Source organism: Lepidochelys kempii, chromosome 2 (genome assembly GCF_965140285.1).
Source record: "Lepidochelys kempii isolate rLepKem1 chromosome 2, rLepKem1.hap1, whole genome shotgun sequence".
NCBI lineage: Eukaryota > Metazoa > Chordata > Testudines > Cheloniidae > Lepidochelys > Lepidochelys kempii.
In genome coordinates, this window is record NC_136381.1 from 101,433,953 (window position 1) to 101,446,630 (window position 12,678).

At 39.2% G+C, this 12,678-nt stretch overlaps 1 long non-coding RNA gene across 4 annotated transcripts in view; it reads left to right on the forward strand.

Moving 5' to 3' along the window:
• Nucleotides 1–11,954, forward strand: part of LOC140905946 (uncharacterized) — a 58,623-nt gene extending 46,669 nt beyond the window's left edge. For 3 of the 4 annotated variants that reach the window (XR_013635257.1, XR_013635260.1, XR_013635259.1), the window contains exons 4-5: nt 10,091–10,694; nt 11,845–11,954. This is a non-coding gene — a long non-coding RNA (uncharacterized LOC140905946). The remainder of the gene's footprint in view (nt 1–10,090; nt 10,695–11,844) is intronic. The other variant, XR_013635258.1, reaches the window with a different exon arrangement.
• Nucleotides 11,955–12,678: the final 724 nt, after the last annotated feature.

Sequence of the window (12,678 nt, forward strand, 5' to 3'; positions counted from 1 at the left end):
TGCATTCAGCCCATTAGACCACTTCTCTAGCCTAGATATGATCAGGTGAAAGCTAAGGCTGGAAATCCACGAGACGGATTTTAGCCTCACCTCTGGAATATAGCTCTGAGGGTCTTTCACAGCCCAGCGTGAGGAAGCTTGTGCTACCATCACCTTTCCTTTACTCATTCTAATAAATAATAGTAATAATACTTGGTTCTTCTATAGTGCTTTCCATCAGTAGATCTCAAAGCACTTTACAAAGGAGGGAAGTGTCATTTCCCCATTTTACAGAGGAGAAAACTGAGGAACAGAGAGGGGAAGTAACTAGCGCAAGGTGACTGGCCAGGAGAACCCGGGCCTCCTGAGTCCCAGCCCAGTGCTTTATCCAGTAGGCAACACTGCCTCTCTCAGTGAAGCACAAGTGAGACCACTCAACCATTTCACATAAGCCGCGACTAGTTGTCACGTTACAGCTTTGTCACTACCGACTTGAATTAGATTTGTTAAAAAAACACTCTACAAACAAAAATGAAAGACAATCCCTGCTCTCCAGTACTTTGTCCCATATTCAGCACTATACAATACTGATTTCCATCAGAGACCAACAAAAAAAGGACAATTTATTTTCCATAACTTTTATGTTCTCTAAAGTTTGAGTAGAGATGATTTTGGGGGCTATTTTATGTTCAGTTAGACACTGGAAGATGTTCAGAGATGAGCTGAAATGATTCTGATAGTGCCAAATAGTCATAAACTCTTTACCTGAAACATATATGAGTAGATTCCGAGGCAAGTGGGAAAGTTTTTATTTAAGACTAAACGCATCCCAGTTGCTGCTGGTGATACATCACACATCCTTGGGTTCCTCTAGATCAGTGGTTCTTAACCTTTACTGCAGCCTGCACCCCTTTGATTCTCAAAATATGTTCTCGCACCCCTTATCAAAAATTGTTGAAGTAGGTCAGTTCTTTAAACCTAGATATATTTTTGTTTGTATATTACAGTAATCGTTAAAAAATGTATAATGTAATAAATACGTAGGTTTGATGAAACAAAGTAGTTGTACTTACGTGCCTGTGCTTAATTTGTGTTTTCAATGATTTAGCTTCTAAAAAAATCTGGCATGTCTTGCACCCCCAGGGGGTGCGTGCACCCCAGGTTAAGAACCACTGCTCTAGAAGAAAGGCGCTACACAAATGTAACAACTGTATGTGGGTAAGGAACTATCTGCTCTACACATGGATTGAGATATTGTATTCCCATGTCTGGCTGTATTTCTCCAAATGGATCATAACTTACTATGAACAATTTTCATTCTTTCACGTTAGCATATGTCTGCTTTTATTTCACCCATATTTGCATGGGTGTCTTCACAATATCATATCATAGTGGACAATTTTAGTGTAACAATTACAAACGAGGATTATTTTTCTTGATACTCCATTTTGAAATCGCTTTTGTTTATATTTTGAATTGACATAAAAATGCTTTTAAGCCCACGGGGCTTTTCTTTTTGGTTATTTTATTTATTTTTTTTTTTAAGTTACTCAGAAAGGCATGAGCTTTTTCTCAACTTGAAGAGCAAAATTATAGCACTGCTTGGAGTGTAACCCACTGTAGCACACTAACTTCTAGTGCAAATCAAACACAGAGGCTGATGAAGATGAGATGGAGAATTGCTACTGTACCATTTAAAAGAAAACTAAAACATGAAATTCACAGACTGCATTTTTGATAATGCCAAGTAAAAGAATCTATTTTAAATAATAATCAAACCAACTCACAGGAAAATATTCTTTCCTCGCTGGTCTCTGTGGGTATCTGGAACACTGTGACTGAGTATTTCTCAGGGTCTAAATATAATGCATGATGAGAACAATAGCAACCCTAAGATTACAGAGATAGATACCAAAGTTTTCTACTTCGCATTAAAATACATTCTATTGTAAGTTTTATTGTTTGAGTCTCAAAAATGATCAAAAGCTTTAAAAAAAAAGGCTGGAATCTTTAGGCCCAGGAAGAGAGGAATGAGGTGTTGAAACAGACCCCTCAAGAGACAGCTGGGGATACCCTCATTTCCAGAGCAGTGGAAAGAGGATTGGGAATGATATGCAGGGGAGCCACGCTAAACGTCCTTAGGGAAGATTATGAAACCTCTGTGTCTTACGTTAAAAAATGTACGACTACTTCTGTAGTGCAATACCCCATTCCTTCATGAACTTAGATTTAAAATATCCCTGGGATCCTGCAGACTCACCTTTTAACCTGCACCAGTTCTTCCCACTGCGTCCTAGGGAAGAAATAAAAAGGTTATTTTCTGATACAGAACAAAATAACTAAGGATAGACAAGGCAATGCAACCACATTTATGAATCACACTGAGATTAACCAAAAAATTGCACATTTTTTCATCTTTCAGCTTACCCAGGTCTGCATCCGGTCTCTGAAACAACGCTAGTTAGTAATCTGGCGCAAAGCAATCAGATGGGATGCAAGTGCGCTTTCCCAATTTTAGAAAAGTAAGGGGGAAAAGCACTTTTGTTCTTTCGCTCATTTCATTCTTTTGTCCAGTCCAAGAGTCTGGATGTACATAGAAATAGGCTGACATGAATCTGAATATTTGGCCATGGCAAACTTTTGAACACTGCCGTTTCCCTACCTTGCCAGGTAGTTTGGGATATCTAAAAATGTATGTTTGATTCGTCTTCTCCCCCAACCTCTTCTGATTTTCCGGGTTTCCTGGTTATTCAGCTGAGCACAAATTGCCGTTCATACAGATGCACTGCCATGATTTCTGATTTGCAGGCTGTCATTCCCATTAATAACCTACCAGGCTGTCATGCTGTCATTCCTTGTTGCTGCAACGATTTGTTTCAAACATAGGGGCTGATTCATGAAGAATAAAAAAAAAGAGTTGTCCTGTTTTACAGGCACCTCAAAATATTTATGCAGAAAATGTGTGAAAAGCACACACACCACTTTTATCCTATAGAACGTGACTGCCAAACAGCCAACTCATTTTCTTGAAAAGAGGAGAGGGAAAGAGAATATAGACCGAATCTTCTACTTGAATAAAAAAAAAAATCTTTGGAAACATAACACTTTTAATGAAGGCCCCCTTCTAAATTTCCCAAGTGGAATCTGCCATTCCCATGGTGAAAACACGATGGGGTAATTTCCCAAAATGATGTATTGACTTAAGAAATTCAAATCAAAGCAAATTTTAGGGACATATTATTTCTCCTTCCCACCTCCACTATTCTTCCCAGCAGCACTAATGGCAGACATGTTTGCAAACAGGGAAGACAATATCAGTACTCCTTAGTCTTTAATTTTATTTTCCTGCTACCCCTAAATGTATTGGGCTACATTTTTCTCTCAGTTACACTGGTGCAACCTCATTGACTTCAGAGTGGTCGTGCTGATGTAACTGAGAACAGAACTTGGCCCACTGGATTTCCTGGTCAATGTATACATTTTTTCTTTGGCTATCGAGTGTCTGGTGATACTTGTGAAAGGTCAGATTACTTTGGGGATGAGTAAAAAGAAATGAATCCATCAACACAAACCTTCATGCAAAGCTCAATTTGAGTTGGAATGAGCCAAAATCAAGAACTAGAGTCCTTGGCCTGTCTATAGTCATATAATGATTCCACTGGTGGCCGTGCAAGTTAAAGATAGCTGGGTCATTGGATATAAATAAGTTTGGCTAAATGGTACGAGAAGAACCCTTCTGTACTTTATCAGTCTGTATCCTCTTTTTCTTTCTCTAGAATTTTCTAGATTCTGGGCAGTGCACTGTGTAAGCTTTGACTGCCAGAATCTCAGTGAGCCAGCCAGCTCTGGAAACAGCTTATTCTGGAATTCACATTTCAGCTCACAAACTGTCAATGTTTAAAGTGGACTGGAGCTGCCAGGAGCTGAGCTCCTGCACTTTTTCCATGGCCGAAGCCCAATACTGGCACGTCTCCTGAAGAAATACGCACAAGCAAGTTTCGTAAGAAGAAGCAAATGAATGATGCTAAGATTAAAAAAATAAAATAGAAAGCTAACGTAAATCAAAATGGGAAAGGAGAGAGAGAGAGAGAGAGAGAGAGAGAGAGAGAGGACATGATATGCAGAGATCTGTTTGGATCTTATCTGCAGGGCTCCCTCCTATTCTCTCATTTCCCTCAGGTGCTTTTCTCCAACCCAAACCTGCACTACTACAATATTCTCAGAGTACCCCACTATTTCCCTGCTTCTTTGAGCACTGCCTACACTTGGCTGCTAATGAGTGAACTACTGTAAAAGATCTACTCAAAAAGAATACTTAAGTCATTAGACTGACTGTGCACACTAATTTAGGCTAATATTTTAAAGAGGCAGGATCCCAATTACCACATTATCTTCTATGAAACTTACATTTTAACCCACTTGAAGATTTGTCACTGCCAAACAGCATCAGCAGCCAAGCCCCAAACCTGTCAATGCCATGGTATTTTCTAAATCGATGTTTAATTAATGAAGTACTATAGCAACAGGTTCTCTCTCTCCTTTTTTAATTTGATCTCCATGGCATTATAGGTACCTAAAGCTTCCATTCGGCATATATTCCCACAGTTTCCTTGTCAGAGGAAATGTATATTCATTTTAGACTTGCAGAGGCAATTACAGTAACCACCAGTTGCCTAAAGCAGCTAATCAAAGTGATAACCTGCAAGTTCTCAACTCCCCATGAGACAACCCACTTGCCTCCAGCTGATGAATGCCAAAAGAGCAACACAGGCCCAACAGTAATGACACTGTCATCTAAGGGAAGTTCTTAACTAACCCATAGTTTTTTAAAGACTCTATTAACATCTCATAAAAAGAGGCCTGGATAAAACATTTTAAGAGGAATTTTAAAAGGAAAAAGCCAGCACTGGAGTGGATGCCTGCTGTAAAATATTAAACTGATATTTGCCTGCTGATAGTCTTTGGTCCACTTACATTGCTAAAGCAGATGTAATCATCCCAGTGTACTCTTCAGAGTGTGAGCATCAGAACCACAATATCAACTTTGAACATGTCTACACTGCACCAGGAGGTGTAATTTCCAGCTTGGGTTGACATATACATGCCAGTGTGGATTGAGCTAGTGTGCTAAAAATAGCAGGCTAGCCATGGCACAGATGGTGGCTCAGGTTAGCTGCCCACATATGTACCTAGGACTGTGGACAGGATTGTACTCGGGTGCCTAGCTCGAGCTGTTGCCTGTGCCACCATGGCTACAGTGCAATTTTTAGCATGTTAGCTCAATCAAGGTTAGCACGAGTATGTCTACTCGAGCTGGAAATTTCACCTTGCAACTGCAATCCTTGACCCCAATCCAGGAAAAGCATTTAAGCACATGTTTAACTTTAAGCAAATGAGTAATCCCATTGACTTCAATGAGACTATTCACTGGCTTAAAGGTAAATACATGCTTAAATGCTTTGTTGGATTGAGGCCATTATAGAGCAAGAAAGTTAATACTAAGGCTTGGGATGGTCATTTCAAGAAATATTTCCTGACCACATTGCATTGCACATAGCAGCTACAAGCAGAGAAAATTGAGACGATGTTTAAAAAAACACCCAGCATTTAAAAACAACTAGCAGTTATTTGTTGATGGGAGACACATATTAAGATCCCCCCAGATTTTTCTATGTGACCCATCTCCTGATTTTGTTAGATTTTTACTGCTCAAGAACATGACTGTATTTGTCAATTATGTGATCCTTTCCACAACTTGCACTGCATTAGTGAAAAAAGCAACATAAAAGAGACACACCATATTTTCATTTTAGCACACCTGTATGTTCCAACGAGCTAAATGTAACAGTCGAAAAGTAAACCACGTGAACAGGTTTGAATGCTGATTCTAAGACCTACATTTGATTCAATACCATAGAGTCTGTAAGCAGAAATAAAAGAACAGCTTCATCACTTTAATAGGTTCCTTAAAACACACACACATGTGAAGAGCTTCTCAGTGGCTGCACGGTTATTCTAATTTCATTATTAAGTCTGAAGTTTCTCTTTAAGGCTTCTGGCCAGGTTTTGACATTGGAATTCAGGATATTCTAATTAGGCCAGGAACCCAAAGGAGATGTTTCACTGGATTTTTCAGTGTGAGATGAATCCAGGAGGACTCCACCATTGCAGTCTGCAGGCGGTAAGGAGAATAGGTTAGGTTAGTACAATTTCCTATCCATGTTGCAGCAGCATTCAGGGAATGGATTCATGTTCTGCCATTGCCTGGTCTCATTAAGAAGTTAGGAAGTTTTTAAAAGCAATGGGTTTTTTTCTTTTCTTTAAGACTGTCACTACCTTCAGCAGACAATTTGTGCCTTGAAGGACTGTGCTTCCAGACAGGTCATCATGACAGGAATCAGTCATTATTATTATTTGTAATACAGTAGAGCCAAGGCCCAACCAAGGTCAGGACCCCATTGTTTTGGGCATTTTACAAATCTATTGTAACTAATTGTAATGAGCCAGGCTTCTTTGTGGTGGGCAAAGAGAGATTCTTTGAGTACAGTTACTCTACAGGTAGAGGGCACACTCACTCACTACAGTTGCAGAAAAGGCAGGGAATAAAATAATTCTAAACAACCTATAGCAAAAAGTATCCTAAAATTACCTCAGTCTACAAAGAGCTGTCAAGGGTTGAGACTTTAGTACTGAACAAAATTACTCATAAAATCTGGCCCTTTTCCAGGACCTTCTTGGAATTCTTGGGAGAGGGAGGCTACAAGGTCTTTATCCATTTTAGTCCTGCTTTTCAAGCCTCAATTCCTACACACAAACCTATCAAATGTCTCCCATCTCCTTGCATCACAGGGTTCTAACTCCCACACTTGGAGAATCCTTTTAAAATAGTTTACATACACCGGCTCCACACCCACACATAGATAGTTGAGATGAGATGTGTATGTATATGCAATATATTGAAATACATGAGAAAAAGAGACGTACTGAAAATACATCATGGTGTGGTGTAATATCAAGGTTTTACTGGCAGAAGCTCAAGATGAATGCATTACAGACAAGTGATGAAAGCATGAGTGTGCTACACAGATCTCAAACACGAACCGACGCAATCTTCATCCCACACTACCTCATTATGTACTGTGCACATGTCAAGTATTTTAGAGAAAAACTAATTTAGACAAAGTTTTTAAAAAATTCATGGGTCCTATTCTTCATACCCGATCATATCCATATCCTTCAGTATGATGAGCCTCTGGGAGAAGAGGAATATTATAATGAATAAATTTTAGAAACACATACAAATTTATCAAACTGGCTTTATTACACAATAATGTCATCATATAAGAAAGTGCTGTATATCCCCACTGAAAGCTGGGACTCTGCCCTTTCCATTGGTACATGACACCCACATCCATCACCGTATGGGGCAAGATATTGGACATTAAATGTGTCATTTGTCCAGGACTGAATTACCTTATCCTACACTTCAGGCCACTGGGTGTGCATATGGGGGTGGAGGTGGTGGATTCCACATTTTGGTGAGTAAATGGAAATATTTTCCCTGACATTTAAAAAAAACACCTAATTGGTGGCTATGTTAACCTGCTGAGAGGTTTAGGATTTTAGAAGCAGACCTAAATGAGATGAATTAATAGGCAGGAGGGTGGGTATAGCAATCAAAGTTACATGACAAATGCACCTTATGATATAGCTATTACACCCGTCATCCGCCAATATGTGTACACACACACACACACACACACACACACACACATTAGACATTGAGACCAGGTGATCCAGTGGTCCACGATCCTGTGCTAATATCTGGCTTATGGTGCTCAGAATTGCTTTAGACCCTGTGTAGCTGTCTAGCATTCCTGGAGCTGACCTTTTTGACATTTTTCCCAGGCTTGTTGGCTCATGTTAGGTCTTGTACGGATTTTATTTTTTTCACAACAGGCTACGCCATCTGAAGTCATGAAGTCTATGGAATTATGAAGCTCTGGCACTTACAGGTGCACTTCTCTAACTTCAGAGAGATTTGCACATGCCAGGGCAGCATTTAATCTTATGTGTCCAGAGACCCTTGAAAACCTCAGCAGATAACCATGAAGAACAACACTGCAGGTCTATGTGTTTCCCCTTTCCCAAATTTCTACCAGTAACGAATATTTAAAGTATAGTTTGAAAAGTGACAATGAAAAAATGATACCTTCTTACTCAACATATATGTAAATACTTTGTGTTCAGGGTCAGAGTTGCTGACTTGAATAACAAAAATAATTTTCTATTACTTTTTACTTCTCTTAGCATGGCATAGCCTGAACATTTATAGGAGGATAATCTAAATCCTAATCTGGCTAATAGAACAATAACAGAAGGTTAGAACTGGTTGAAAATGACATCGTATTTTCATGAACATTTTCTCAAACATTTCCATGTCTTTGAAACATTTACATTCAAAATTGCCACAAAAAAACTTAAATTATAATTACAAAATTCAAAACATTTCAACCAACCTTGCAGGTGATGATTAATTAAGTTTCAGCTGCAGGGCAAAATCATACCCTGATAATGATTTGAATGAAAGACAACCATGTTGTACAGATGGAACTGAGAGCGAACTCTTAAGAGTGGGATTGTACAGGCTGTAAGTAATAGCAGAATTTTCTCTCCAGAGTCTTTGTTACTAATAATGATACATAAACAAGAAAGAAACCAGCTTGGCTTTCAGATCCTAGGTGGAGTTTTAATTGGAACAAATAAACCTTTTTATCTGTGAACTGAGCATAGTTGATCTGGAGTCATTGACAAACACTAAACAAGGAACCCTGCAGTGCCATTTTTAGTCACTTTTCAGAGAAAAACCTGACTTTAAACTTGCAGTTTGTGCAGACTGTGGAGTAAAGTATTCATCCTTTGTGTATAAGATTCCTATTTAAACAAAACTATTATATATGCTTCAAAATGTGAATGTGATTTCATTTTCCTCCACGAGCACAGATAGATGTCACCTAAGAGAGGATACCAACTATCAGCTTTACACAACCATACAGATGATTATCTGTAATCAATAGCTATCGCATCATGGTAATAAAATTATAGTACTTACATATAATTACACTTATATTCAACTATATCCAGCTCCATTCACAGCTACTTCTGCATATATCACAGGTAGAAATCTTCATAAATTAGCAATTCCCAGTAGAGGAGAGAGAGGCCAGATTTTGGTTTTCAGAATTATGCCAAGCAAGTTGTAGTTAAGAAAAACTTGCCATTTATACCTAACTATTTGATATTGTCATCTGTGGGTGTTATTGAAAGAGTGCTCTACATTTCTGAGTACTGTAAAACATACCTCTGCTGTTCCCTGTTGTTCTGGTCCTTATTTTTATAGTAAACAAAGTCATACCATACATGTAAATATTTATTTTACTGAACATAATGTCATTTATTCCCATGCTGATTTATATTTAGCATCTCAAATTAGTGGAATAGCCTGTGGCACCAGTCACAAGCCAAACAGTCATACTTCTGAATCCATAGTTGTTTGTAAATCCATCAAGATGCTTATTTTTTGTGACAGCATAAAAGAGGCCTACACTATATCTGGTCTGTCCTCTTAGGTGCTTCTCCTACTCATTTCAATATTCCTTCTTACTCTCCCTCTTCCATGCCTTCATTTTCTACTCTTCTTTTCTCTTTACTTCCCCAGCTTTCTTCCTCATCCTTCTCTCTTCCCTCCCTGTTTTGGTTCCTAGAATCAATGTTGAAAATACTGTACCAGGCTGAATGGTGTGTTTACTGGTATAAATCTGGCTACATTTTTAAATAGCTTGTTCTTCTTTGTTTTCCCTGGTTGAAGAAACATTTTGTATTGATTGAGATGGAATATATGGGCCAAAGGTGTTAACATAACCCAGTCACTATCCAATATTAAACAATGTTAAACAAGATTCAAGTCTGGTATACAGAGAGAACTCAGTCTGCTTAGTACCATAGCAAACACATCATTAAAAAAGAAAAGAAGGTAAAACAGTTAGCATTTGAACTGTAAAGTATTTTAAAAGGCTTCCATTTTAACATTTCTTGTTCTCTTTCCCTTTAGCTGGAGAAAGTTGTTAGAAGAAAAAAAGCCATGGTTGACAGTCTCTTCGATGGTAATGAAGATGGTAATAACTGCCCTTTTAGGGAAAAGAGAAGAAGTTAATTGAGATGTGCTGGAGAGGGAGCAATGTCATCTTGGTCCCTCTCTCTGGCCCGTCCTGGTCAGGATGTCTCTCAGGATCAGTACTATGAAGGCCCTGGTTCCCAGGATATGGTGGCGGTGTCAGCCATGATGGCGACACTCACTCCAGCATACAATTTTTCTCCCCAAAGTCTCTTTCTTTTAGGACCTATAAAGGGAATGGTGGGAAGCCCCTCATTATTTTGTCTACCAATTAGGCCTAGTTTCCGACACACAAATTTCTGGTTCTACACTTTTCTTGTTTACCATGCATGATTTTAACACTGTTGTTATAGGTTATCATGACATAACATTTATTGTTATAGGTGTGACAAAGCTCTGTCCTTGTCTCTGTGGGTCCGGCGTTTCCTGGCGGATTTTGCTAGCCTCAAAGGGTCACTGTGACCCTCCACGGAGCTCTTCTCTCTCTAGATGCAAGGATCATAGCCTACTGAGCCATTTTCATCATAAACCAGCAATGGAGGTGAGGAGAAGCTACCCTCCCTTGCAGTGTCTCTGTTGTCTCCCAGTCTCAGTGATTAATCAGGGATGGGGGAGGGGAACAAAAGTGGGAGCCTAGGCCCGCCCTCTACTCCAGGGTCCAGCCCAGGGACCCTAATAGTATCAGCTATCATAGCTGACTTTTTAGAAACAGGACACGTACAATTCCCTGGGCCACTTCCCCACAGCAGCCCCCACTTCTTCAAGATCCACTTCACCCTTACCTTAGGGCCTCCTTCCTTGTGCTTGATATGGTGTGTCCTGCTCAGTCTCTCCAACAGCGCAGCTTCCTCCTACAGGTCCTGTCACACGCACCCACCTGACTAACTGGGAGGCTTTTAACTAGTTTCAGCCAGCCCCTGATTGGCTTCAGGTGTCCCAATCAACCATCTGGAAAGATCTTAATTGGCCCCAGGTGTCTGAACTGACCTGGAGTGGCTGCCATTTGCTTATCCTGGTACAGGGATTTGTTTAGCCTGTGGCTAATATATCTGACTCCAATTACTTTACTATAGCCATCTGGCCTTGCCCCGTCACATAGGTTATTGTGACATGTCACTAACTTATATTCGCTTTTTACAATATAATCAACAATTAGGGTAAATTTGTAGGCCTACTTATTACAACAGATATTATGGGTAACTCCTGGCCTTTTGAAGCCAGTGGGAGTTTTGCCACTGACTTCAGTGAGGCTAGGTTTTCACCCTTCATGCATAATGTATATAGCAATCTGCATCATCCTACTCTGAGCAAAAAATAAGTTCATATGGAGTTATACCCCAAAGTACAGAAAACAGGACGTATTATATATCCACAACTATCCTGGTTAAATAGATAAAAATAGGTTCTGCACAAGCAGAAGTAGGTGGAGAATGAAATGCCCCAAGTCCATACAAGCATTGATGGTAGCATAGCCCCTGTCTTTTTTCTTTTTTTCTTTTATTGTTTAAGATGTCAGTAGTAGAAGGTGGAGCGGTGAAAACTATTCCAAGGGGGAAAAGTTTTCTTAATTAATGTAGTAGAGCTGGTAACAGGCTTTTTTTTTAATTATTAACATTTTTACAAAAAATGACTCCCTTTTTTTAAAATCAGTTCTAGAATCTAACCCCTTTTGCTATTTATTAATGTTCCAGAATGTCCCACAGACTCCAGATCTTTATGAATGTGTTCATTATTCCTGAAGAAGAGCTCTGTGTAAGCTCAAAAGCTTGTCTCTCTTTCTCCCGAGTAGAAGCTGGTCCAATAAAAGATCTTGTCTCTTCATTATTTACAGTTACTGAATGGTTTAGGCAAATATATTTCAGCCTATAGATTGTTTGTGAGTATTCACTTTAACTAATGTTGAGTATTAGGTATTCACAGTTCATTGTTCTTGCTACGTGACAGATCATATGGCTTTGATTCCCTAGCTGGGTTACACCAAAATTCACAAAGAATTTTCAAAATTTTCAAGTGAATACATCCAGCATGGGCTATATTTACAATGCTTTCTCACTTCACATACCTTTTTTTGCTAACAAGAGTTCACTAGAACAAACATACACAAACATTTTTTTCCACAGCACACATCTAGGCTTAGAAAAGTGTCCCTCATTCTTAGCTTTAGTTTGGGTTATGGTTTGTGTGGGTGGCATTGGGTTTGGGTTTTTTGGGACAGGGGAGGGGAGAGGGTTGTAGTAAGCATTTTCTGTCATTCATGGGTTTGTGTAACTTTTTACCCAAGGGCAGGGAAATGAGTGTCTATCCTTCAAGCATATTTTACACCAAATGCCTTGTTTTTGTTATTAGTTTTTTCCTGTCAGTGTAAATGGAAGATGGCTCCATACCGAGAGATAAGGGGATGGATGAAGGAACTGAGCTAGTGCTCTTAAAAATACCTATGAGTAGTATCCTCCTTAAAGGAAATAAGCCTAGAGAATGGCTGAAGGCACACATTTATAGACTTCATTAGTAAATCTTCCTGGTTC